Below are 26,727 nucleotides of genomic sequence, written 5' to 3'. Positions count from 1 at the left end.
CCCCCGCCCAGCCTCTGGGGGCATGCACCATTCATGTCTGTTTGTGAACTGCAGGTCAAGAAGGGCATGGACCCAATTGGTCTCTCCAACACTTGCAACAGGAAGTTTTCTCCAATGCTTCAGTGCTCTCCAAAAACTTCCTAAATTGTCTGTGTACTGCTTTATTGCCCTCCCAGCAGAAGTCAGGGTGATTGAAGTCCCTCATGAGAACCAAGGCCTGTGTTCTGGAAACTTCTTCTAGCTATCTGAAGAAAGCCTCATCTACCTCATCCTCCTGGTCTGGTGGTCTATAGCAGACACCCACCATGACATTACCCTTGTTACTCTCCCCAGTGACCCTAACTCAGAGACTTTCAACAAGCCTATCTCCAGTTTCATACTGAAGCTCTGAGCAAGCATACATCTCTTTTATATACAGAACAACTCCTCCTCCTCTTCTCCCCTGCCTGTCCTTCCTGAACAGTTTGTATTCATCCATGAGAGTGCTCCAGTTATTCCAGCTTTCCCTTCAAGTCTCTATTATTTCAATCATGTCATAGTTCCAAGACTGTGTGAGGATTTCCAATTCTTCCTGCTTGTTTCCCAGGCTCCATGCATTTATATACAGGCACCTAAGGTAACTACCCAATTGCCCTGATTTATCAGGAAGAATGAAAAGGTCTCTGCTATTGCCCCCTCCTCCTTGTGCTTCCTTCAGGTCTATCCCTTCTCCACTTACCTCAAGTCTTTGGTCTCAATCCCCTAAGTAAACCTAATTTAAAGCCCTCCTCACTATGTTAGCAACCCTGTCTGCAAAGATGCTCTTCCCTCTCTTCGTCAGGTGGATCCTGTCTCTTCCTAGCAATCCTTCTTGGAACAGAATCCCATTGTCAAAGAAGCCAAATCCCTGCTGGCAACACCACCTGAACAGCCATGTATTGATCTGCAGGATACATTTGCTCCTGCCCAGGCCCTTCCCCTTGACCAGAAGGATCAAAGAGAACACCACCTGTGCCCCCCTCCCATTCACCCTTGAACCCTGTAGTAACTCTTGATCTGCTTAGGATAAGCCCTGACAGCATCATTAGTGCCCACATGGATGAGCAGCAATAGTCAGAGGGTTGGATGAGTCTCAGTTATCCTTCCATGACATCTCAGATCCAGGCTGCAGGCAAGCAGCAGATCTCTCAGTGCAGCCAATCTCCAGATCTCCCAAGTGCAGCCAAGCATCCAGGCCACCCCTGATAGGCTGGCCTTCATAGGGAACCATGCCTCCCCAAGGAAACTCCACCTCACAGTGGCCTCACCCTTCTGTCCTGCCCAGAGGCTTCCAGAAGAGACCTGGATTGAGTGCCCCCTCATGCTAATTGCCCATGTGCCAGTTTCTCTGTCCCCCACCATGGAGTCTTGGTGCACTTGGCAATCTCTGCAAGCCCATTGATGAAAGTCATTGAAAACTTAAAAAATAAATTATCAGCACTACAGAAAAATCAGTTCACCACCCTCACCAGGTCCCAAATAGCAATAACTAGAGCTGGACAAATTATACATTTTGAAAAGCTTTATTGTTTATAATTTGCCTTTTCAGCATTGTGTAGCTTCTACAAAGCTAAACCTTATTTTTTGGCACAGTTCAACATGTCATGTCTTGTCTCTCTCAAAATTTGGATTTTGAAATTTCATACAGCCGGGTTTTTTTAAACATACCATGTAATATAATGTTGGTGCTGTCTTTGCCTTTTATTTCACATCTTTCTGATAGTGGTATTTTAGGGAGTGGTTATATTGCATAAGAACAAATAGTAATGATAAAGATGAATCCTGATGACTCTCGGGGAGAATTTCTTATCTCTAACAGAATTAAACTTTTAGTATCTAAGTAAATCCTATTCACTGGCAACAAATGACACCAACAGAAATGATTAGGCCCAACAATGGCTTGCCTGTGAGGGTATGTATGTAGAGGACCAAACTCAGAGCAAGAAGCAGCCATAATTTATCATTTGGAATCTCTGGGGTTATATCTGGATTCCTGTTTTCCATGAATTGCATTGTCCCAGCATTCTTTGTGCACCATGAAACAGCAGTCACCCTCAAAGTCTAGTTTGTTCACATTGGGCGTATCTAGACAAGACATTTACTGCGCAATAGACTAGTTAGCTGTACAGTAAACATCACACATTTACGCATGTGCTCCTATTAGTCTGGAGTAAACTAATTTACTCTGCAGCAGGTTAGTACTTGTAAATTCAAATACTATCCTGCTGTGGAGTTTTTTTACTCTGCAGCAGCGCATATGCAGACACTGACATGGCTGACTGGGGCACAAGGGTGTTTCAGTGTGGGGACTGTCTGGAGCTTAGCCCCATGATGAAGCACCCTCATGCCCCAGCCAGCCCCTCTACAGCACATTGAGCCAGGAGGAGCAGTCCCAGGCTGGCAGGCTGAGCCCCCCAGGTCACCTACCAGTATGTGCTACTCCAACTAATCTCAACGTGCTGCAGTCCCAGGTGCACATGAAGATGTGGCTCCCAGGGGCAATACACTCTGGAGTTTATTCATGTACATTGATTACACACATAGATGTGCCCATTACTCTCAAGATCCACCAGACTGCATCTTTAGCAACGGACCTTATTTTTGCAGGTCATACAACCATCTAGTGAGAAAAACAATTGTGCCTTCTATGAACAAGAATTTCTCCTTCCCTAAACTGTACTTATATTTGACAGGTCCCTTAATTACCTTCTTGACTTTGCCTGAAATGGTACATATCTTGGAAGCAAGAACTTTAATTTTTAGAGTTCAATGGGAAATGGTTCTCATATCATTCTTAAACAGAAATTTCAAAATTTCTTCCCATCCTGAATTAAGAGGGACAGTCAGAATTTGAAACATTTCACAAGCCAATAATCAAAAAAAGGCTGAGTGAAACATTGTATTCATTTTTATGTCAATCTTTTTTTTTAATTAATTCTTTTACTAAAAATTGACTAAAATTCCAAAACAAAAAATCATTAATGTCAAAATAGTGTATTTTGACAATTTCAAACTTTTTTCAAAACACTTTTAATCTTAAAATATATTTAAAATAAACTTTTCTTTGAAGCATTTGGATTAGATGAATTGACATTTTCCAATAAAAAATATTTAATTGAAAAATTCTCAACCAGCTCCTTTCTGTGAACCCTTAGTTGTCATCTGCATGTCTGAGGTTTCTCTTCTGGTAGACGTTGATTTTTCAGTCTTGCTAATTTTCTCTGATAGTTTGGCTAAATAATCCTTTAGACAACTTCCCTGAAGCGGTAGTCAGACATATTTAAAAAATCAAAGAAACTCCTAGCCTTTGATCAACACTGGTAGAGAAATAAAATTCATTTCTTTACCAGCTCGATACAAAATATGCACATATGCATGCACACACAAACTCCAGCTGAGTATTATTGTTCACACCTCCTCTCTCTTCCTCTTCAGTTTATTGACATTTTTGAGAATATAAAAAAAAAAATCACAGATAGCATTTACAGCGGTTTACAGTAGGGATTTGAGGCTAACATTTTCAGAAAATAGAATTGCCTAAAGTCCATGTGTAGGTACATTTCAGCTGAAAGCCCAGCAGAATTAAATCAGATACCCAAATAAAGATTTAGTTGCTGAAAAAAAGACCAACAGCCTTAAAATTGTTTTACAACTATTTCCTGCTCTCTCCTGTCATTTTGATGCAATGGATTGTAATAGTTACTCTAGTATTCTGTAAAATTAAACATAATTTATGCATGTATGCTCATCAGATCTATTGTCATGTTCTGGTTTTTCTCTGTGGTTACTCATAAAACATACATTTTCATCTACACATTGATGTTTGAGTTATCACAGTTACTTTCTGTGTTTTTAAAGATGGCTGGTGATGTTACTGTCTTAGAAGTATATCCCCATTCTTTCATACTGGCAACTGAGGGAGATATAACATGACAGTTTTGTATAGCAACCTGGGGCCTGTTTAGAATAGCACTTACTAAAAGCATTGCCTATAAATATTCAACACATCTGCATGTCAGTGAGGTGAGTTCCATCAACATTTTCCAAAATAAAGCATGCTCCCCTAATGCTCCTCCATTTTAAATCCTGAACATTGGAAGACCTGAGAATGCCACTGTAACCTTCTGCAATATAGTTAAGTATTATATACCTTAAAATGATTGCAAAATGCTTGTAAATATCTTGACATATACACTGGCTTGTTAAATAAATATTAAAAATATATAACAATTAAACATAATATTGTCAAATCTATGAAATACTTGCTCAATATGAAATTCATGCTCAGTATAGAGTACTGTAAATAATTCCTTGTCCCTGAATCAGTGTACATTTACACTTCAAAACTGTGAAGAATAAATCTGACAGGGCTATTTGATCTTTGCATGAAAATGGACTTCAAAGCCCAATGTGTATTTCTGTTCATTTTACAGCTACAGATTTCCAGCAGAAAGCGATTATACCTCTGATTACCTAAGCCTATTGTAGTAGCAGTTTCATCTATAATGCTTTTTTAGAATTTAATCATTGTCTTTTGTTGACCAGCACAACGGTACAGAGGGCTTTGCTCTACACATGTAAGTGGTTAGTGTAATTGAAAAACAGACTAAATCTACTGGATTTTTGTAATGCAGTAAACTGTGAATAGGAGAATAAAATGTCCTCAATGGCTGGATGCGTATTGTTACTTTGAAGTTTCTCCAGGCTACCACCATGACAGGATCAGAGGAGCAGCTCATACCTACTGCTTTAAATAATTATTGGATTCGTTTTTCTCATTATTTCTCACTCATTCTAGTTTGAGCACCACCCCACTTGATGTTATAATTAGGTCTGTGAAAAACCTTTTGCAAAATAAACGGTTCTCGCTTTGTAATAATGGAGGTCTGACAACTATGTCTGATAGAAGAAACAATCCAACCTTCAGGATTTATATCTGGAACTGAACCTTAATTTGAAAATTCATGAAAAATAAATTCAGTCAAATTTCTTTAATGCATTTGGCTATTCATTAAAATGGAAGCAGAGATAAGATACAGAGTTTATATTAGTGCACTGTTCTGTCTGCACAGTAGACAGTAGTGCACAGTACCAAGCCAGGAAGGAATGAGGCACACATGCCTGTTCCATACACAAACCACACAAAATGGAAATAATGTAGTAACCAAGGTGTAGCGCTGGGTGTGTGCTTATAAGCTTTCTCTCCCTCTAGATCTCAAGAGACCTAACTTATTGGTACATGGCCAGCACCTAAGATGGCTGCAATACCTCCAATTCAGCAGCTGGTATGCATTGAGAATATATAGTGTGCCTTGCTGCAGCACTCTCTGGTACAGTATGACATAATGTAGATACACCCCATGACTGTGGACATGGAAGTTGTAATCTGCCTATCACTAATCTAATTTTTTCTACCTCCTCTCTTCCCTTCCTCCCTCATCTCCTCTTCCTCACTTTCTACCCCTCCTTTAAATTTTACAGATTAGGAAGCTGGAAGATCTAAACCTCTTTCCAGTTCAGCTTTCCTGTTCCACCCGAACTCACAGTGGACTAAATGTGAGATGCTAAATGTGCGGTAGACTAATTCTACTGTGCATTAGCATCACTAAAAAGGCATGCACCAGCACTACTGCACAGAACCACTGGTTACTGCACATTCATTTAGTACCTGTTATTGCAGGTAGTAAACTTAATGCACTATACCTACAGTGCATTAATGCACATGTACACGTGCCCACTGAATTGCATTTTCTAGCTGATTGCACTATTGAGAAGTTTGTCTCTGCATCCCCTGGAACAGAGACAGGCTTCAGATGCTAGAAAATGCACATCCTCCAAATGTAAGAGAAACACCCATATTCCTTTATGCCACATTGTCCCTCATATCACTGTGTCATCAACAAATGCTCAATAGCCTGCCAGTGCCCCCACATACCTGACAACAGACTTCATCCAGCAGAAAACAAATGAGTAGTCTTTAATATGCCATAAAATTCCACAAAGCTGACAGGATATAAAGCCTCTAAGAATACCTGTTCCCTTTCCTCCTACAGCTGCAACCAGAAAGACTTCTACAGATCTGGGAAGAGAACACCAAAGAAACATCTTTAGAGCCTCTTCTAGTGGAAGAAACACAAGGGATCACACAGACCTACATTTCAAAAATGGTCAACAGCCTATGCAAAATGGAACTCTTCCCAGAAGTGATACTAGTTTTTGACCTGCTCCAGGGGCAGCTAAGTTCACATTGAATGTAACAGTGAATAGGTTCTGAATGTTTTGAAGTTCAAAAAGGGTAGAGGAAAAATAATAAATCTATTCAAAATAATGAAAAAAATGGGTCAGATTCTCCACTATGTTCCCTGATGTATTCCACTGTTTTATAATCACCCGTAAAAAAAACCAGTAATGGACAAAAGACCCAAAATTTTCACCTGTTATTTCTTTGTGTTCTGCTCTCAGTATTACTTTGCATTATGAAAAGAATTCACTTTTTGCTCATTTTCTTTCCCTGCTTTTCTCCCAAATACCAAAACTGAAATAAAGTCCTTTGTATGGAATATTTTTAAAGTAATCAAATAGTATAAAATCAATATTAGTATTCATGTCACATCCAATTATGTCCCTAGCATGTGTCCCCATTTGCTTTTCCATGTGTTGGTTCATCACACAATGCTAATTAGGTCATTTCAAATGCACTATAATTGACAATGGCACTTTTGCAGGTTTATATTTTCACACACAAAATCTGGAAATAAATTAATGACCAGCAATTTTGACAATTACGGTCAATTAAATTTGTCAGCATAACATTTAACATAAATAATCTATATTTAGAATTGAAACCTTAAGATTAAGAAAAAGCCTGATATGTCAAGGATTTCTCTATAAAGAAAAGAATAATTAATGAACTAGATAGAATATTGCTGCAAATTTAAAAAAACTTAATGCTGTGTTTGTTTCTCTTTAAATTCAGCTTTTTTTCTAATACCCCCTATATACAACTAGTAACCAGAATTCAGAATCATTTGAAAGTGACTATATAAAACTCTACTATACTGAATAAGAAAGTAATTGTTTCAATCCATCACATGTCTAACAATATATAAATAACATAAATGTTACCAAAATACATTGTATTATCCCCACATTGGGGACTTCAATGGGATTGCTGTACTACCTTGCAGATTTATAATTAGATTATTAATATTCTATTTTAAAAGCATTCTGTATATAAATTCTTTGTCAAACATATTAACTAGTGTTAGCAAAGAATGCTTTTTCTCACTTTTGGCTCCATTGTAGTGCTACAGAGAAATTAGATACAGCTAAGAAAATTGTTAATGCCACTAATTAGTTAACTTGTATGACTGAATTGTATATCTTACTTAAAACTCTGTGGAATTTACTTCTATCAATAGCATTCTTTACACCAAGGCACATGCACCTTGTGGTTGCAACAAAGAAACCAATAGAAGCAAATGTCCAATGACATTAAAAATTTAGATTCTACAAGTATCAAATACATCCTAAAAGATTCCTTCCCAGGACACATGACAAGATACCAAAGATAGGTAAAATGGTTAGAAGTAGTTTTCCTTTCCTGGAATCAAAGGGAAAAGAAAATTAACACTATTTAATGCAGGCTTATATATATATATAACTACTATTTGCTTGACCACATTTTGCCTAAGGATGTACATAGGTTAAATAGTTATATTAATGTGATTCAGACAGGCACCTTGAAATAAAGGCCTCGCTTCAAATACTTTGTGAATTTTTGTAGTTATTTGGAAATTATTAGTCAGGCTAAGTAACCATGAAAAGTACTGATGGGACATGATAGTAAAATAGACCCAAGAAATCCTTATTATCTAGGAAATACTAACTGTGTGTTTAATCTCAATAGAAACAGTGCTACATTCACAACTGTAAAATTAGATGGCTTGACAGACACAGACAGTTGGAACTGCGTTATCAAAATGAGAGGCAAATTGAGGATGATAGTTTGCAACATATGAGGAAGGACTTCAGTAGCTTTTCAGGTATACACTTATATGTGAATAATGTTCACATTGATTTTGATCTCAAATGATTCAACCAGCGCAAAATAAAGTATGTGGTACATCAAAGCATTATATTCATTACTTTAATTGTGCAGTTTAATTCACTGTTTTCAAATCCTACATGCTCTAAGAGGAAAGATATCAGATTCAATTTGGAAAAAAGCAAGTTAAGATAAAATGTGTTTGCATTTTCAATAGCATACAATAGTGTTTTGAGAAGTATGTGAACATGACTCTAAAGCAAAATATATTTTATAATTCTTTTAATCTTTTTTTTTTCTTCAATGTTTAGTCCAACCATAGCATTTGTCACCCACCAGAACAGAACCCTGGTATTTCTTAGGGACAAAAACTGAGTCAATAATAATAATAATAATAATGTATATTACCATTGCAGGTAGGGATCAAAAAGGGATGACCTTTTTGAGAGGATAAATAGTGGGAAAGAAAGAAGGATTATAAGATAAAGTAATTGGCAGATGTCAAAAGCTTTTAGAGGTGCAACCCAGAGAAACATGGAAGTGCAGATTTTCAGAAGAGCCTCATGCTCAGATTCTTCCATCTAGCCATTTACGTGAAATGAGCCATGAACGTTTTGAAAGTTTGGGTATCTCAGTTAAGAGGCTTCTGATATATTGGTGTATTATGAGTGACCTGAGCATATCTGAAAATCTGACACACTCTCCCTCCCCTCCCCCTGAATTTATTTGAACTTGTACTATTGCATTCTGCAAGTTGAGTTAGGTTCTTATGGGTTCAAACTTCTGTAGGAGGTGTTTAGTTTTAATATATTTTTGGCCACCTTCAAGGGACTGAGAGAAATAATCTATGATTGTTTCACAGTAAAACCTTCCAGACTATAATAAAGCATGACATTTCCTTTACTCTGTTTCTAAATCTAAAAAAAAATTCTTTTACAAAAATTAAGAAAGGTTGGTATTGATCATGGCAATTTGGTACAGAGCTCTATCTGTGTATATGGAGCGTGAGAGTCAGTCAACTTGAGTGCTGGACTTCCATCCCTCATACTCCATAACTGATCTAAGCAGGTTATATCAGAGCAGCTCGAGAAAATAATTTGTCTTTGGGTGACACATGTCCTGACTTCTAGTCTGAAAAATGTCTTGTGATAACAGCATCATGTAAAGCTGCAATAGCCAAAGGATTACTGAGAAGTGGAAAGAGAAATAATATTGAGGAAGGCTTTGAACTAACCTTAAATGTGTAGTCCACAACAGACTCTGTTTCAAAATATCCCAGAAACTTTCAAAACTACATTGAAGGAAAATGCTGTGCATCTTCTATTAATTTTCATTACTTGAGTGAGGTTATATAGAGACAGTGTGAATGAGGCTGAGAATTCCATAATTCAAATCTTGTCAGGGACCCCTATTTTTCTGTCTACCCAATTTCTCCTAGCAGTTAGGCTTACCATATGTCTCAATTTGGCTGGGATTACATAGCACAGTCCTGGCCAGTTAGTCAAAAGTCCTGGGCTGAAGTCTGGTGAGGAGGTAGAACAGCATGGTGTACCAGGCAGGTGGCCAGGTAGGCACTGCTGCTCCTGTGTGGGAGTAAGGACATGCCATGTGCAGGCAGGATGCAGCATGCTCCAGTCTGCCCACCTTGCTTCCTCACAGGAAGAGTGGTGTGTGCCTGGCTGCCTGCTTGTTGCATCCTGTCACTCCACCTCCCCACCAGACTCTAGGCTGGGACTTTTGGCCAACTGGCCAGGACCAGCCTATGGAATCCTGGAATGTCCCGGCCAAACCAGCACATATTGTCACAATACCTAACAAGGACCTTGTTTTTATCTCACAAGAAAAATGATGTCCCACTTCCTACACTTGCCTGCTTGCAAAATCCATCTCTATCTATTTAAGACCCTAATCATTAAAGTATCTGAGCATCTACCCTGTTGTTTGATAGGCTACAAAATTATAATGGACTAAGACAATCCTAAGCACAAGGAACACAAATTTGCTTTGAAGCCAGAGACCTGAGTCCAATGCCTATTTGATTTCCTACCTCATTCCATATTATATTACATCCCTCCCTCTCTTTTTTGTTGCTGTTGAAGACACAAATCATATCTTTATATACAAGAGAATCAAGTCACTGTATCAGGACCTTGGAGCAAAAGACCAATACTTTATTTCTAATACCTTGCTACTATTTCAATTAATTTCAATTATAAGAGCAGCAGCCTATTTGGTGGCTGGACTGTGGACAGTCAGAGAGACTGTGACCCTGAACTTAGACTGACTTGTTTAAACCCAGTTCATCCATCCAATCACATGGACATGAAAACATTTATCATCAGGTAAACTAAGGTATGATGCACATTAGCTATCCCAGGGTAACTTCCTATATGCACAATTTTACCCCCATGTTAAATGTGAGGTAGCTTGCTAAACTTTCATTTTCCTTCATCGCTCTTCTGGTAAAAGCAGTTATAGCAGAAATGAGCTAGACTGTTCTCAGTGGTGGCAGTAACAGAACAAGGAGCAAATGACTTAAGTTACAGCAAAGGAAGTTTAGGTTAGATATTAAGAAAAACTTTCTCACTAGGAGGGTAGTAAAACACTGAAACACGTTACCCAGAAAGGCTGTGGAGTCTCCATCCTTGAAGGTTTTTAAGACCTGGCTAGAAAAAGCCTTGGCTGGGATAATTTAGCTGGGGATGGTCCTGCTTTGAGCTGGAGTTGGACTAGATGACCTCCTGAGGTCCCTTCCAACCCTCATTTTGTATGATTTCATGAAATCAGGATATCAGGATAAACTGCAAAGGAGTAATACCTGATTTTCAGGTGACCTGAATCTTCTTTTTGTACCTGTAAATTTATCTGTAAGTGCAATATAAATCATTTCAGATGCATAAAGTATTTTAAATGACCTACAAATTACACACTTAGATGTAAAACTGACATTCAATTCATTTATGAAATTACTTCCACAATTACCTGTTCCCCTAGTATATGTTACTCATGCAACACAGCTCACTAAAGGGTATAATTGGGGGCTAGTGTTTACAATGTCACCCCTTATTTATTATTATAATAATGTTGAGATTGGTATCTGGTTGTTTAAATCAATCATCCAACAGAAGCTCTATGAATGCTCTTTCAAGAGCATTGGAGAATGCCAGCTGAACCAATTTTTCTTTTCTGTGTCAGCTTTCAGCATCATTTTTATTCTGCTTCTAATATACTTCCTCAGATGAAACACACACATAATTTGTGTATATTGATTTTAATAAGTTAATTTTAACACAGCTATTCTATTTTAGTTAGAAGGTAGATGTAGATGTTCTATTATGCAGACATAAACCTAATGGCATAATGATGTTGGCAGCAAGAATTTGTATAGAATTAATGAGGTACAAGACTGAAGAATTTACTACCTTCAGTGTCAGAGTGGCTTAAGAAAATTAATGCACAGAATCCCTCAGAACATATTACTTATTAAGTCATAGACGTTCATCCCAATACATTTAAGATAATATGAACAAAACAAGATCTAAGTTCTGCAGTATGTCCAGTGGTATCATCAGATTTCCTTACAGCAGTTTGAAACAACCAAAAAGCCATTGGCCTTATAGCAATCCCTTCCAGCTTTTATAATGGGCATAGTGGATGCTAGAACAGAACTTTTTTGAGTTGCATTACTGTATTGCTACTCATGTGCTGTAGATAGGATCATTGAAGCTCAAAGTTTTATGGCTTTGATCCGAGGAGAGACAGGGGTAAAACTGTCTCTACATTCCAAAAATAACAATAAAAATATCTAAAACAGCAAACAGTAAACAAAAAACAAGCCTTAAAAGATCTGACAAACCAATATCATCTTGAAATAAGCTATCCTCAGATTTCAGCAGATAAAGATTTTGACTGCTTTCCCTATTAAGAAGCATATTCCCCTTGATTTGCATGGGAGTTCAACATACAGGCTACAATGGCTAGGGACAGACTTTACACATAAACCAGTTTAAGTGATCAGAAACTATTTTAAACCTGTAACAGAACAGATATTCAGTGCACATAAACCAATTTCAAAATGGCTGAAACCAGTTTAAGATAAATCTAGTTGAATGTAGTATCAGACTTAACTGATTTGGCTCAAACCAGTTTATGCATTGTCTGCCCCAAACCCCTTGCTGGTTTAAGATAAACCAGAGATCCCCAGCACCCCAGCATGCTCTCTCAGCTGGACTTTCTGCTCCAGGCCAGCCAGGCTCGCCCCGCTCCTCTGCTCCCCAGTCGGAGCAGGGACAGGCAGCAGCAGAGGTCTGGCCAGGGTGGGATTTAATTCACCCCTCCCTGTCCCACTGGCAGGGACCCAAGCCGGGTCTGCCAGATGCTCCCCGCTTCTGCTGCAGCACTGGGCACTGTGGCCCCTGAGGCAGAGCAGGCAGGGAGGGGGATTAGTCTCCCCTCTACCCACTACTGGCAGCCGGGGTAGAGGAGAGACTGGGAGGATAGGCCCCTGTTGTCCCCCTCTATGGAAGCATGGAGGGAAGGGAGCTAACCCCTTCCCTGCCCCCTACAAGGGATCCTATGAGATGGCTGTGCTTCACCCCATGGCACACCCCCCCCCATCACAATTGCTCCCCCCTCACCACCTCATTGGCTGGGTAGGAGCAGGGACAACACTGTGGGCTGGGTGGGAGGGGCTTTGTCTGGCCCCTGGTGGGTCCCTCAGTCCTGCCGAGCCAAGGTGCCACTCCCTAAGCTTGCAGCGGAGCTGGGGCTGCTCCGTGGTAGGACTGCCTTTCTTGGCAGCCCAGCTGCAGCAGCTCCTTTCCTGCTACCGCTGACCCCCCAGCCTACAATACAGACAGGGACCAGCACGTGCACCCTGACCCCGCAGGCCCCACACCAGATCCAGGCTTGCCCGTCTGGGCTGAGCAGTGACAGTGGGGGAGAAATGGCTGCTCAGTGCAGGGGAAAAGCCCCTCCCCATCCCACTGCCAGCATTTCCAGGTGCAGCCACCTGGAGCTGGCACTGGGCTGCCCTGCATCTCCACCTCATCACCCCCACCTCTGGGCTGCCCCACAGGGCAGCGGTGGCAGCGGAGCAGACAGAAGGCACCCTGGTGCTGGCTCTGGGTGGCTGCAGCAGATACCAGCAGTGGGAGGGGAAGGGGCTTTCCCCCTGTGCTGAGCAGCAATTTCTTCCCCACCACCGCTGCTCAACCCAGACAAGAGAGCCCAGAGCCAGCACAGGGCTGCCCTGTATCTCCGCTGTGTCACCACCACCTCTGGGTTGCCCCATAGGGCAGTGGTGGCAGCAAAGCAGACACAGGACAGCCCAGTGCTGACTCCAGGAGGCTGCAGCAGGAAGTGCTGGAAGCAGGAAGGGGAGGAGCCACTTCTGCTCCATGCCAGCTTGAGGCTCCTCTGTCCAGGCTAAGCAGTGGCAGCAGGAGAGATACGGCTGCTCAGCATGAAGGGGAAAGCCCATCCCTGTACCACTGCCCGTGTCTACTGTACCTGCCCAGAGCCAGCATTGAAGTACCCTATGTCTGCTCTGCTGCCAACGCTGCCCCATGGGGCAGCCCAAAGATGAGGGCGATGTGGTGGAGAAACAGGGAATCCCAGTGCCGGCTCTGAGTAGCTGCACCTTGAAGCTCCAGCAGCGGAACAGGGAGGGGCTTTTCCCCCCACGCTGAGCAGCCGTTTCTCCCCCACCACTGCCGCTCAGCTGGACAGGTGAGCCTGGAGCCAGCACAGGGTGTGCAGGATCAGGGCTGCATGCACTGGTCCCTGCCTGTACTGCAGGGCTGGGGCCAGTGGCAGCAGCAAAGGAACAGCTGCGGCCAGACTGCCAAGAAAAGCAGTCCCGCCACAAAGTAGCCCAAGCCCCACTGCAAGCCCAGGGAGTGGTACCTCAGCCCAGCAGGACTGAGTGACCCATTGGGGGCCAGACAAAGCCCCTCCATGGGCCAGATCTGGCCAGCCCAGTGTCTGGCCCTACCCCCACCTGGCCACTGGAGCAGTGAGGGAGAGCAACCTTGACAGGGCAAAAGCCCCTTCTCGGTGGGGGGTTGCTGTGGGGTGAAGACACTGGCTGCAGTGGTGACACTGGGGGGGCTCTGGCCCTCTTTGGGCCCTGGTGCTGCTACGCACAGCCCACCACAGCTCTGCTCCCTGCAGTGGGTCCTCCCTCTGGAAAGGGGCTCCCACTGCTGGACATTATGATGGGCTGCTGCCCCCACCAAGCACCCTGCCTCCTCCCACTGCAGTGGCCCAGCAGGGGCACAGCCAACCCATAGGGCCCCTTGTGGGGGGCAGGGATGGGGTTATTCCCTTTCTCTCCATGCTTCCATAGAGTGGGACAGAAGGGGCCTATTCTGTCACAGGGAACCAGTCTCCTCTCTACCCCAGCTGCCAGTAGGTGTAGAGGGGAAACTAATCCCCCTCCCTGCCCCCTGTGCCTCAGGGGCCATGGTGCGTAGTGCTGCAGCAGGAGGGGGGAGCAACCAACAGACTTGACTCGAGTTCCTGCTGGTGGGACAGGGACAGGGGAATTAAAACCCTTCCTAGCCAGTTCAGCCTGGACTGGCCACGCCCCCCTCCTCACAGCTTCTCTGCAGCCGAGGGCTCAGTATAGCACCCCTGGCTCCTGGCTTAAGCAACTGCAGGCATGTGCCCGCATGTCTGTTCTGTTACAAACTGGTTCACTTTCTGCAGATTAGACTAACCTGCAAAGGTTGAATCAATTCAGGCTCCAGCTTTTTGAAAGTCTGTGTCTAACCAGAGAGAAAAAATGTCCTTCCCAGTTATGAGATCTGATAGCTAAATTTAGGAGTAACTTTTGGATAGCCTTGACTAACTATTCTCTGTTATAGCTACAGCTGTTTTGTTTTTCATGGGTGGTGGTCAAGGCAGGAGGTCAAATAGGCAGGAGGTCAAATAGCCTGTTTTGTAAAAAATATTTGAAGGAATTTTCATCATTTTGTTAAAAAGCCATTAATTGTTAAGCCTAAAATCTTGATTTTAGTCATGAAATTCATGGCCCTGACAAATGCATGCAGCCTTAACTATAGCTAACATTCTGTACCTGAAAATTAAAGACTCCAAATGCCAATAAATATGACTGCATTTAAGGACAAACAGAATAAAATTTATTAAATTATAACTGAACTACGATGAAACAAGTAAAAGCACAATACGTATATCACTGACCCTCTCAAACATACTGCAAAACTGTACTTGTATTGTTTTGAAGAATGCAGAAATGAGGTCAGCTTCTGGCAGATCATGTGATTCTGGCTTTATTGAACCACTGTTCTGTGATCAGCTCCGTATGTGTCATCCTTCTGCTATGGAATTTTCTTTTTTAAGTCTAAAGATGTTTTAAATGACATATCTACAGTTCAATATAAAAAACTGAGCACTCTGTATTTTAATAAAAGGCAAGTCACAACTTTGTTAATTGTTAAAAATAATCGGAACAGGATGTCACATGATTACATCCATAGCTCGACCATCACATGGGCATCTCTTCCTTAATGGGTAAAAGTATTGAATAGGATGTCCTCAATTTTAATTGATACCAACATATATTATAGCACCCCAAAAAGTTCCTTACAGTCCTCAAATTTGATACCTCTTTGTATTTTCCTCTGTATTTCATACTCAAATATCATTTACCTTAAGTTCATAATACATTACAAAGAAAAGGCTGATGGAATGGCTCTTTTATAACTGTCTTAAAACCACAAATAGGAACATTTTGGCCAAAAATCTCTTCTTGATGCACAATGTTGTGCCTAAGTAGTGCCACATGCAAGACAATCAAGATGACTGGGTAATCGTTACCATAGCCTACATATATAAGTTTATTACAGAGTAATTATTTTTATCTTTTTTACAAAAATGTAAATGTTATTGGGCTACAACTCATAAAAAGCTCTACAATAACATGACACTGAGTGCATCTAAACATGCAATTAATGCACTTTAATTTTCTGTGCAGAAAACTCAGGTGCATTAAACTGTGCCCAGATGTACATCTACACATATGCCCATGTCAGGAGCAAACTGAGCTCAAAAGGAGCAGCTTACTCCAGGGCTGCTCCTGCCCTATTCTGTCCCCATACAGCAGCCAGTGGGAGCTCCAGGCTCTCCTGGGTGACAGCCCCATACTGGCAGGGGGCACTGGTGGCAGCCCCAAGCTCTGGGGTGCTAGGGAGGAGCTGTCCCTAGCTCTAGGGGCAGTTCCATGAGGTGGGGAGCTTGGGGCCAGGCAGGCAGGGCAGGGCACTGACAGCCCAGTGTCCCAGGCTGGCAGCGGGGGAGCCATGACCCCTGCTCTGTGCCTCTGGGGGGCTTGCCCTCACCTGCCCTGGATGCCTTGGAGCATTGCAGTATGAGAAGGGGGCATTAGGGGGAGTGGGTTGCAGGCAACTAGTGCAAAGGGAAGGTGAAAATTGTCTGGCTTTCCTTGCTTGATTTCCAGGAGCTGGGCAGCCACAGCTGCCAGGGGGAGTTCACCCTGCCTTCTCCCACAACTAGAGGTTCCCTGACCCATGTACCCTGTAGGCGCTGGCCACCATAATGCCTCACATGGGTCAGGGTGCCTCTAACTATGGGGGACATCGGGCGCACCCCAAGACCTGGGCCCACCCCCAGGTTGCTCTATTAAATGGGCTACATTCCCTCAAAACTGACTCAATTGCATAAGGAGGCATCCCCTACTCCAGTCTGTCAGGAGCTGTGATCACCTTCACTAGTCACGCCTCCTCCAGGATCCTCTTACCTTCCCCGCCTTCCCTCCCTCCACTTCCGGATGTGGAACAAACAGTGCCCCCCACAGCAGGAACCCCTCACCTCCAGTAGCACAGAGCAGAAGAAAACAGCTGGGAAGAGGTGGAGGCAGCCCCCTGGCAGCTGTGGCTGCCTGACTCCTGGGAATCAAGAAAGCCAGGCAAACTTCACCCTCCCTTTGCACTGGCTGTCTGCAACCCTCTCCCCCAACACCAAATTCCCCTGCCATGATGCTCCAAGGAGATGGAGGACTCAGCCAGCACCCACCTGACTGATGTACCATGTTACCTGAGCACCTGCCCACACCTGACCCCCAATCTGAGGCTGAACAGTGCACAGGCCCCTGATACAGAGCATCTTATCTCAGAAATGTTGCAACACTCACAAACAGCTTCTTTCTCATGGCTCTACAGGCCCTCCAGCTGCATGTCGGGGAGAGGCTGCAGTTGGCAACTGGGACACAGCCTCCCATAGTCGGAGCCCTGGGGATGCACCAGCTCCACAGAAGGAGGACCCAAGATCAGACCCTCCTCCTGGACCAGCAGGTGACAGCTGCAAGGACCAGCAGGCAGATGCACAGACATGACAGCCAGAGGACATTGCCCAGAAAAACAGATGGCAGGTGAAGAATATGGCCCGTGAGGAGGTGTGGGACTGGCATGCAAGGAGGCATGGGTTTTGTGCAAGGAGGTGCAAGACTGGGAGGACCAGGAGTTCAGGATGCAGGTCCTGGCCTTGGAGCATGAGCATGTGAAGGTCCTGTGGGAGCAGGGTGCCATGGAGGAATACCACCGGGTGCTGGACACCATCCTGACAGTGGTGGTAACCTTCATGCTGACCGCTGCCCTGCCCCTGCCCCTAGCCCCACCTGCCCCCCAGCATCCACCTGCCACCCAGCAGCAGGCCCTGTCATGAGCCTAGGCACAGACAGGTCCAGCGCCACCAACACCAGCCAGAAGCCCCTGCCCTGGCACCTGCCCCAGGTCCTCCGCCACCCAGCCCCCCAACCAAGGTCCAGCACCGCCATTTGCCCCAGCTCAATGGAGGTAAATTACGTTGTGGAAGTAAATGTCTACATCATTAATGAAGATGTTGAAAGGATAGGCCCAAGGATGGAGCCTTGGGGGACCCCACTAGTCATGATGCACCACAATGATTGACTTCTGTCAACTACCACTCTGTTGACAGAACAGAGTAGTTCCATTGGTAGTTCCGGAACAGTAGTTCTATCAACTACCATTCTGACTTCTGCTAACTGAATTCCCAGCCTTTCAGTGAATGGTGAACCTAATCAGATCATGATCACTGTTACCCAGAGTACCTCCAGTTCTCAGGTCACCCACCATGTCCTCCCCTTTAGTCAGAACTAAGTTCAGAGTGGCTTTACCCCTAATTGGCCCTTCCACAACCTGTCAAGAATAGGTCATCGATAGCTGCCAAGAAGTTAGCTGACCTGCTGGATTTGGCCAAATGTCCCAACAGACGTCAGGGTAGTTGAAGTCACCCTTGACAATCAGGCCTTTAGTGCTGGCTGCCTAAGTCAGTTCCCTGGAGAATGCCTGATCGCTCTCCTCTTCTTGGTAGCCTATAGTACACTCCCACCACTAGATCTCCCTCTCCTGAGCCTCCTTGTATTTTGACCCAGAGGGTCTCAAGGGACCTCTCCCTGCAATCAAATATAACTTGCAGGGAAGCGTACCACTCCTTCATATAAAGGGCCACACCTCCTCCCCAACTGGGTCCTTCCTATAGAGCCTATAGCCCTCAATATCCACTGCCCAACCATGTGTATCATCCCACCAGTTCTCCATCAATCCAATGAGGTCAAATTACTCATCTACCAGGAGTCCTAGTTTACCCTGTTTATTACCCATGCTTCTGGCATTCCCATAAAGACACCTGAGCTCACCCCTAGTCGCCTCAGGTTTTCTGTCACTCTGCAAGTGTTTCAGGGTGTTAGTACTCATCTGGGTGTCCACTATGTGAATGCCCTCCCCTGGATCATTTTGGCCAGAGGATTCATATACAGCAGTGGAACCTTCCCTCTCTCCCCTGGGCATGCCTACTTTAAAGCCCTCCTCAGCAAGTCAGTGATTCTCGTAGAAAAGAGTTTCTTCCCTCTGCCTGTGAGGTGAATATTGTCTCTTGCATGTAGACCACTGCCATTGAACTGCATGTCAAAATTGAGGAATCCAAAACCTACACGGTGACACCATCTCCAAAGCCTTCAGTTGACTTCCTCAATGCACTCCTCCCTCCGACGTCCATGGCCTCTAACTGGGAGAATTGAGGAGAAGACCACTTGGGCTCCTAGTTCTTTGAGCTTCACCCCCATGGTCTTGTAGTCACTCATGATTCTCCCAGGGCAGTTTCTCACTGTGTCATTGGTGCCCATGTGGACAAGTAGCATGAGGTAGTGGTCCATCAGATGGACCAGCTTTTGTATCCTCACCATGACATCTCAGGTCCTGGCTGCTGGAAGGCAGCAGACCTTTCAAGTAAAGGGGTCTGGGCAACAAATGGGACCTTCTGTCCCTTTAGCAGGGTGTCTTCCACAATCACCCTTCACTGTTTCCATGGTAAGGGCAGCATACCCCCTCCTGTGTTGTACGTGTTGTATGTTATACCCATGTTGTATTTTATAGCACTTATAACCTGTAGTAGTGATTGCATTCTTCATCTATAACAGTCACCTGTGAGTAATCTAATGGGTCACATTAATTAAAAAATAAGTGTTTAAAGCAAAACTTCAATTCTAACATTCTTCCTAAGTCAACTTTAGTCATATTTTTAAAGGCAGCATGCATGTGATCAGCAGAGATGCTGCATGTGAAACATAATGGAACTCATCCAAGTGAGTTAATCTAGATTTTATCCTTGCATTTAAAATGCCTTGATTTTTGAAGTTGTCAAGAGAAACTGTTACTTGAATATAAAAATGTATTGGAGTTTTATTTTAAGTAAAATTTATGGCGTGTTAGCATGGCCCTGTACAATTACATTATAAAAATACTGTGGCTACTGTTGCCAGCCTTGGCCATTTTCAAGGGGCCTAGGCTAAGCTGCAAAAGTGTTGCCAAGCAAAAGGCAAAAAGCCTGTTTCTGAGTGACCATAGCGTGAATCTTTGCAGAAGTGACAACTAACATGGTCAGGAAGTAATGAAAGCCATCAAACAGAATTAAACAAAGCAGAAGGCCTAAAAGGAAATAAGGAAAGACCATACATTAAATAATCCATATACACTATATCATATTTTTATCTTAAAATATTAGCAGTAGTAATTAATGTAACCAAATGTAATAAATGTTATTTTGCTATAATGCATATATTTTTATTAAGATGCTCAAATAATTTATAAAAACAGTTTTGTCAGAAAAGACCATAAACTAAGAAAAAACAGGCCAGTTAAACAACATACCATAATGGGGAGGAAAAGAGAGAAAAAAAAACCTTCCCTCTTTCTTTCTCAAGGATATAAATCCTAACTAATTAAGTCCACAAAATATCTGGTTCGGTCCAGGTCCAAAAGTTTCAGTGAATTGTATTGAAAAAATTACAAAGTACATGGTTTAGACTTCTAAAGGCTGTTAGTTATATCTGCATGGGTCATGTGCACCCTCTTAGTGTATGGATCTGACAAAAATAGGCAATTTATGAGATGTTATCAACAATAAATGATTTCTCTTTCATCATCCATTTAGTAAAGAAATCAAGGGGTCTTTGGTGTATGATATAGTCATCATTTTTTGAACTGAGAGCATAGGTCAACCAAGAAAGGAGGGCTTGTACAAAAGCATCAGTACCACTGTACTATAAAAGCAGAAGGGCAAAGATAGATTTGCTGTGCTAAAGGACTACTTAGGGTCATCTGCCACTTAGGAGACTTCAGAAGTAGATCTGGAATTGGAATATGGTGGCTAGGGTAATGTGAATGTAAAAAAAAACAAAAAAACTTCCCATGGGCTGGAGAGTAACCTGGAAAGCATGACTATATTGTATCTTTATCTATGAGTTAGAGGGTAGATTATGTCCTTTCCAGGCCCTTCTGAATTCCCTTCAAATAAACCAGTTATTTTGCCCAATCTATAGGTGATTTAAAAATATTTCCTACAAAAAAGTACTCTCATCTGCTTCTATTTATTTTTGTCAATTTTATGTCTTATTCATCCAAGTGTTCCAAAACTGACACATCATGAAACAGGCAAAAACAATAGGCCAATATTCATTCAGCCTACAAATAAACATCAAAAACAGACCAAAAGTGAGAAGAGGAAAGGAAGAGTGAAGGTGATCCAACTAAGGTTAAAAATGTCAGTGTCAGATACACATAACTTGATAATAGTATTAGTGACATAATATGTATTTACTGCTGCCTTGCCTTCTGTTTATATGACAGTTGTTCACAAGATGCTCCACTAGCCATCTCTTCATATTTCTCAGCTCCACCTAGGTGGTCACTTAGCACAAAAAGGAAAAAAAATATGCCCACTTCTTAAATGTGTTTGATTCAAGCATGCATGCATACTAAGTCCAAATCCTATTTTAATATATGGGCAAGTACAAGGCACAAAGATCAGTGCAGTTCTCCTTTGTAATAGGTCAGGTTTCTGCAGTACAAGTGAGATACAATTAAGATCAACAGGGGTTTCATCTCCCTGTGCATGAGGAAGGTTACAGGGGCTAGACAGTGACACTTTGGCATTGACACATTCCCCCAAAAAAACCCAAAGTGAAATCAATCTAAGTTATGCAGTTATCGGTTTAGACCGGTAGCAAACAGAATACACATTCACCCTTTGGTGGAGTGGGGGAGGCAAAGGTTAGACCAGGTTCTGCCATTTTAAAATTAGTCTATGTGCACCAAACTTCTCTTCTTTTATGGGTATAGCCCAGTTTCCCATCACTTATACCAGTAAAAGTGTAATGACTGTGCCCGACCTGCACTGAGTTGGACAGTAGATCTACAAGTATGCTGCACACAGTGTTAGGTAACCTTTCCACAGCTTGAGGTAGTTGCAGTTTGATCCAGCTGTTGCTTTAAAAGTTAGAATCAATGTCTTGTACTGGCTTCTAAAAATGCCTGTAGATGGACTTAAACAGAGGCCTGAGGTCTTTGTAGTCTGAGCCATGAAGAACACAGGCTATATTCTGTACCAGCTGAAATATATGCATGGGTTTCATATTCATCTGTATATCTACAACTGAGACAGTAATCCAGCCTGGAGATGACAGATGCCCAGGGCACTGTAGCCATGCCTTTGTTTGAGAAGAAAGAGTGATGTTTCCAAACAAGCTTTGAGATCAAAGAAGGTATTTTTAGATACTGATGCTACTTGATCCTCCAAACTTAATGAAGTGGCAAACAGATACTACAAGGCTTCACATCATGTTGACAAATAGGACAGGACACCTTCAATAAAATACCATATTGACTCAAAAATCACACACACCTTTTTCCAAAAAATCAGTCCTCCAAAACTGGGGTTCGTGTCTTAAGCAGGAAAGCTGATTTTCTGCACTTGAATGGAGGAATAGATGCACAGATGGCAGCTGTAATGGCTACCATGCTTCTCTCTCTCAGCTGAACAGCCAAAAGCTGCTGCCAATTCACCAATGGCTAAGAGAAGATTAACACTGCAGCTTTTGCTGATGCTGCAGTGTGCTCTGCCTCTACAGTCAGAACTCTGGAAAAATCTTTTCTTCTTCATTCTGCCACCCAAACTTTGGGGGCAGCTGGTATGTAAGAAAATACAGTATGAGGACAGTACTTTTGTTAGCTCTTCAAAGCATGTCTCCCCATTTATGAGCATTGGTTTGGTATTTCCAGAGTATAGCATGAGCCAGCTACTCTTTACCCAAGAGCTGCTTTCCTACTGCTAGTCTCCCATCTTAGCAGTGGCAGTGGTTGCAACAGGGATGAATGAGATACAGAGCTGAGTGTTGCCTATATAATGCTGAAAATTAGTCCATTGTGTTTCACTATCTTTTTTTAAAGAAGTCTCACATAGATGTTTAAAAAAGATAAGGTTTTTATGGATCCCTGTGAAATCCTGAAGATGAAGATGTTCAGAGAGCAGAAGCAGCTACTCTTTCAAAGCTACCCTGTCAATTTGCTGGTGAGAAATAATTGGGACCAAGATTTATAATCTATAATGTTCTAAACACTTGGAGAAGAAGGTGATTTCTAAGCACTCAGAGAAGAAGGTGATTAGGACATCAGCCTGGATTCACCAAGAGCAAGTCATGCCTGATCAACCTGATTGCCTTCTATGATGAGATGACTGTCTCTGTAGATAAAGGAAGAGCAGCAGATGTGATATACCTTGACTTTAGCAAGGCTTTAGATATGGTCTCCCACAACATTCTCACAAGCAAACTAAGGAAGTACGGTTTGGATGAATGGGCTGTAAGATGGATAGAAAACTGGCTGGATTGCTGGGCTCAGAGGGTAGTAATCAATGGCTTAATGTCTAGCTGACAGCTGGTGTCAAGTGGAGTGCCCCAAGGGTGAGTCCCAGGGCCAGTTTTGTTTTATAGCTTCATCAGTGACCTGGGAGATGGGATGGACGCTCAGCAAGTTTGCAGATGACACCAAGCTGGGGAGAATAGTAGATACAGTGGAGGGTAAGACTAGGATTCAGAGACCTTGACAAACTGGAGGACTAGACCAAAAGACATTTCCATTAGGTGTAGTAAGGACATATGCAAATAAGTTCTGTACTTAGGGCAGAATAATCCCATGCACCAGTATAGGTTGGAAACTGACTGGTTAAGCAGCAGCTCTGCAGAAAAGGACCTGCAGGTTCCAGTGGACAATCAGCTGAATATGAGCCCATACTGTACTCTTCTTGAAAAGAAGGCTAACAGCATACTGGGCTGCATTGGTAGAAGTGTTGCCAGCAGATCAAGGGAAGTGATTATTCCCCTCTATTCAGCACTGTGAAGCAACATCTGGAGTACAGTGTCCAGTGCTGGGGCCCCCACAACAGAAAGGATGTGAATAAATTGGAGAGAGTCTAGCGGAGGGCAACAAAAATGCTTACGGGGCTGAGGCACTTGACTTACAAGGAGAGGCAAAGGAACTGAGCAAGCAAGAAAATGTGAGAGGTGAGAATAATGTTAGAAAGTGCCAGCAAGGCAGGTCAAAAAAAATAGGTTAAAGGTTGCTTGGAGTTCATTTAGTAGTTTTATGCCAGTTAGATCTGGTTTCAGACAGGATATAGCTTAAGTAGGATATAAAAAGAGACACATGACTATTAATTAGAGTAGAACTTATTCAGAACATATTTTTAAAATGTTGGCCTTTTTTAGTATGCTTTTTGATATTGAGCCAGTCATAGAGTATAACAATCTGAGTTCAGCTTGGAATCTTTGCTCTTCAGCAGAGCTGGCCTTAAGAGCAGGAAGCATGGGCGACCACCCAGGGCACTATGGTTAGGAGAGTGCCACACGCACGCACACACACCCATACACACACACCCTTCCCTGTTACTCGTGCCAGGTGGGAGCTGTTGGGAGATTTCAGTAGCAACTAATCCTGGGGGCTGGGCCCTCAGCTATGCCCAGAGTTGATTAGAGCTGTCCTGCCACGGCAGCGAGATAAAAAGTTCCCAGGCAGTGGCGGTGGAGGGTGCTCCCAGGCAGCATGACCAGTCAGGTGGAGGATGCCGAGGGCTGCAGCAAGGGTAAAGCAGTGATGCCCAGCTAGAAGGCATCATAGGCGTGCATGCCAAGGGCTTTCCCATCACTGACCTGCTGGGGCTGGAGGCCAAGCTGCAGCCCCCACCCAGCCCCCACCACCACTGCTAAGGGCATGGGCAGCCAGGCAGTACTAGGTGGCAGTGCCCTGCCACTGGGGCTGGGCTTCCTGTGCAGGCAGTTGCCCTTCCTGCCACCCTGCACTGAGCCTCCACCACTCCCTCTGCCAGCACTGCACTCTGGTACCAAACCAGCATCTCAGGTGAGCAGACACACGCTGCCCCGCAATAGCCCATGAGGTCCCTTGAGACCCACAGCCACTGGGGCACGTGTGCATGCATGTTTACCACTCCACATACACCACACTCCACACACACCCCACCCACACACACCCTATGCACCCCCATACATACACCCCCCACCCACCCCTCACACACATACCCCTGCAGCCCTCACCCATACCTTCCACACACCCACCCCACCCTGCACACACCCCCAACCCCCCACACACAAACCCCATGCACATACCCCACATACACAGTGCTGGTGACTTGAGGGGAGGGCCGGTGGGCAGCTGGTGGGGGGGATGCAAGATGCGGGGTGCCAAATTACAAGTTCACCCAGGGCACCATTTTCCCTAAAGCCAGCTCTGCTTCAACTTCAGCTTTGAACTACATTTCTTGCTGAACCATCTACAGATAAGCACTCTTTAAAAACTTAATTTGAAACCTAGCTGAGAAGCCCTTTTCCCTATTGGGCTGTCCACCTTGTTAGGGGCTTTTTAAGATTTTAGGACATAAGAAATTGTTTGCAATTGCTAATAATATTATTTCTTTAAATTAATGCACATTTTATATATTTTAATCATGCTTTACCTGTACTGTGTGGTCATTTGTATCTCATTGACATTTCATTATTAAATTTGGTATTGAGATTTATCTATATTTATGTTTGTGGGTATTTAATTTTGGTGGGATTAGGTCTTCAAACCTTTCTTAGTGCCAAGAATGACTCTGAGGAGATCAACAGTCCATAATTTTCCTTCCAATAAATAATTGTGAAATTCCCAATAGAAGTAAAATTGCGTTACATATTACACCACATTTACAGGGCTTGATTTTCAAGGAAGTCTGAAGCACCCACCCTCTGAAAATAATACCAGTTGATAATTCCACTAACTGGACCGCTCAAAAAATTACTTTCAAATTTAAGCCACCAAATTGAACTGACTTAGATAACTCTTGGGGCCAGAGTTATTTACAGTAAGAATCCATTATACTGGTTTAGTAATAGAAAATACCTGAAAGTAAAAAAGGATCATACTTAAAGCTGTAGAACAAAGCAGCTTTTGTACAAATGAGAAGACCTTGTAATACACGTCATTATAAAGTACTCACAGAACAACATAATCCAATAATTCAGTATTCTGCACTTCATTATTACTTTGCCATAACAATACCTATGCTATATAGAGACATATCTTATGCACATACAGCTATAGTCCAACCAGGTGTAAATTGGCCGTATTCCATTAAAGGCAGTAGAGCACTGGTAATTTGCACCTGTTGGAAAATGGAGATATAATAATTTACTACCACAAAGGGCTTTGATTTTTTTAATTCATTGATGTTTCAGTACTTTGAAACTATTAGAGAAGTCCCAATATACTGTAATTATTTATGTATTACATCCTATATTGTAAGTTTACAGGGAGGTTTTATACAGATATTTTAGAGAAGTTATTAGAGAGAGAAAAAACAGGTTTTTAAAATAAAGTTACCTTTAACCCTATTGAATGTGGTTGGAAATGGTAAAACACACTTGTGTGTACACAGTATATTTAAGGTGTTAATTTTGAACTACAAAGTCCTTGATGGTTTGAACCCTGGCTACCTCAGGGGTCACCTCTCCTCTTGCATAGTACCAGGGCAACTGCAATCAAAAACACTGGAGTTAATAGCACTTCAATTCAGGAGTTCCCAAACTGTGATACATATGCTACCAGAGGTGCATAAACTAATTGGAAGTGGTACACCAAAATATCATTCCATTTCAATTGCTGCATGCACTGCAGTGCTTCAGAAAATGCCCAAGGAGCACAATGCACCGGCTGCATAACAGCAGATAACATTCTCCAGTCATGACAGCACAGTGGTTTTATTTAGTGATGTGT

General features: G+C 42.9%; 1 long non-coding RNA gene across 2 annotated transcripts in view; it reads left to right on the top strand.

Moving 5' to 3' along the window:
• The window catches only part of LOC102383608, a 59,780-nt gene extending 53,536 nt beyond the window's left edge, over positions 1-6,244 (top strand). The window contains exon 4 of one of the 2 annotated variants that reach the window (XR_323437.1): positions 6,072-6,244. This is a non-coding gene — a long non-coding RNA (uncharacterized LOC102383608). Of the gene's footprint in view, positions 1-5,230; positions 5,292-6,071 lie in introns of those variants that run through there. The other variant, XR_001357764.1, reaches the window with a different exon arrangement.
• Positions 6,245-26,727: the final 20,483 nt, after the last annotated feature.

Source organism: Alligator sinensis, unplaced genomic scaffold, assembly GCF_000455745.1.
Source record: "Alligator sinensis unplaced genomic scaffold, ASM45574v1 scaffold145_2, whole genome shotgun sequence".
Taxonomy (NCBI): domain Eukaryota; kingdom Metazoa; phylum Chordata; order Crocodylia; family Alligatoridae; genus Alligator; species Alligator sinensis.
Note: the sequence above shows the minus strand (reverse complement) of the source record. Positions and strands in the feature narration are given on the sequence as shown.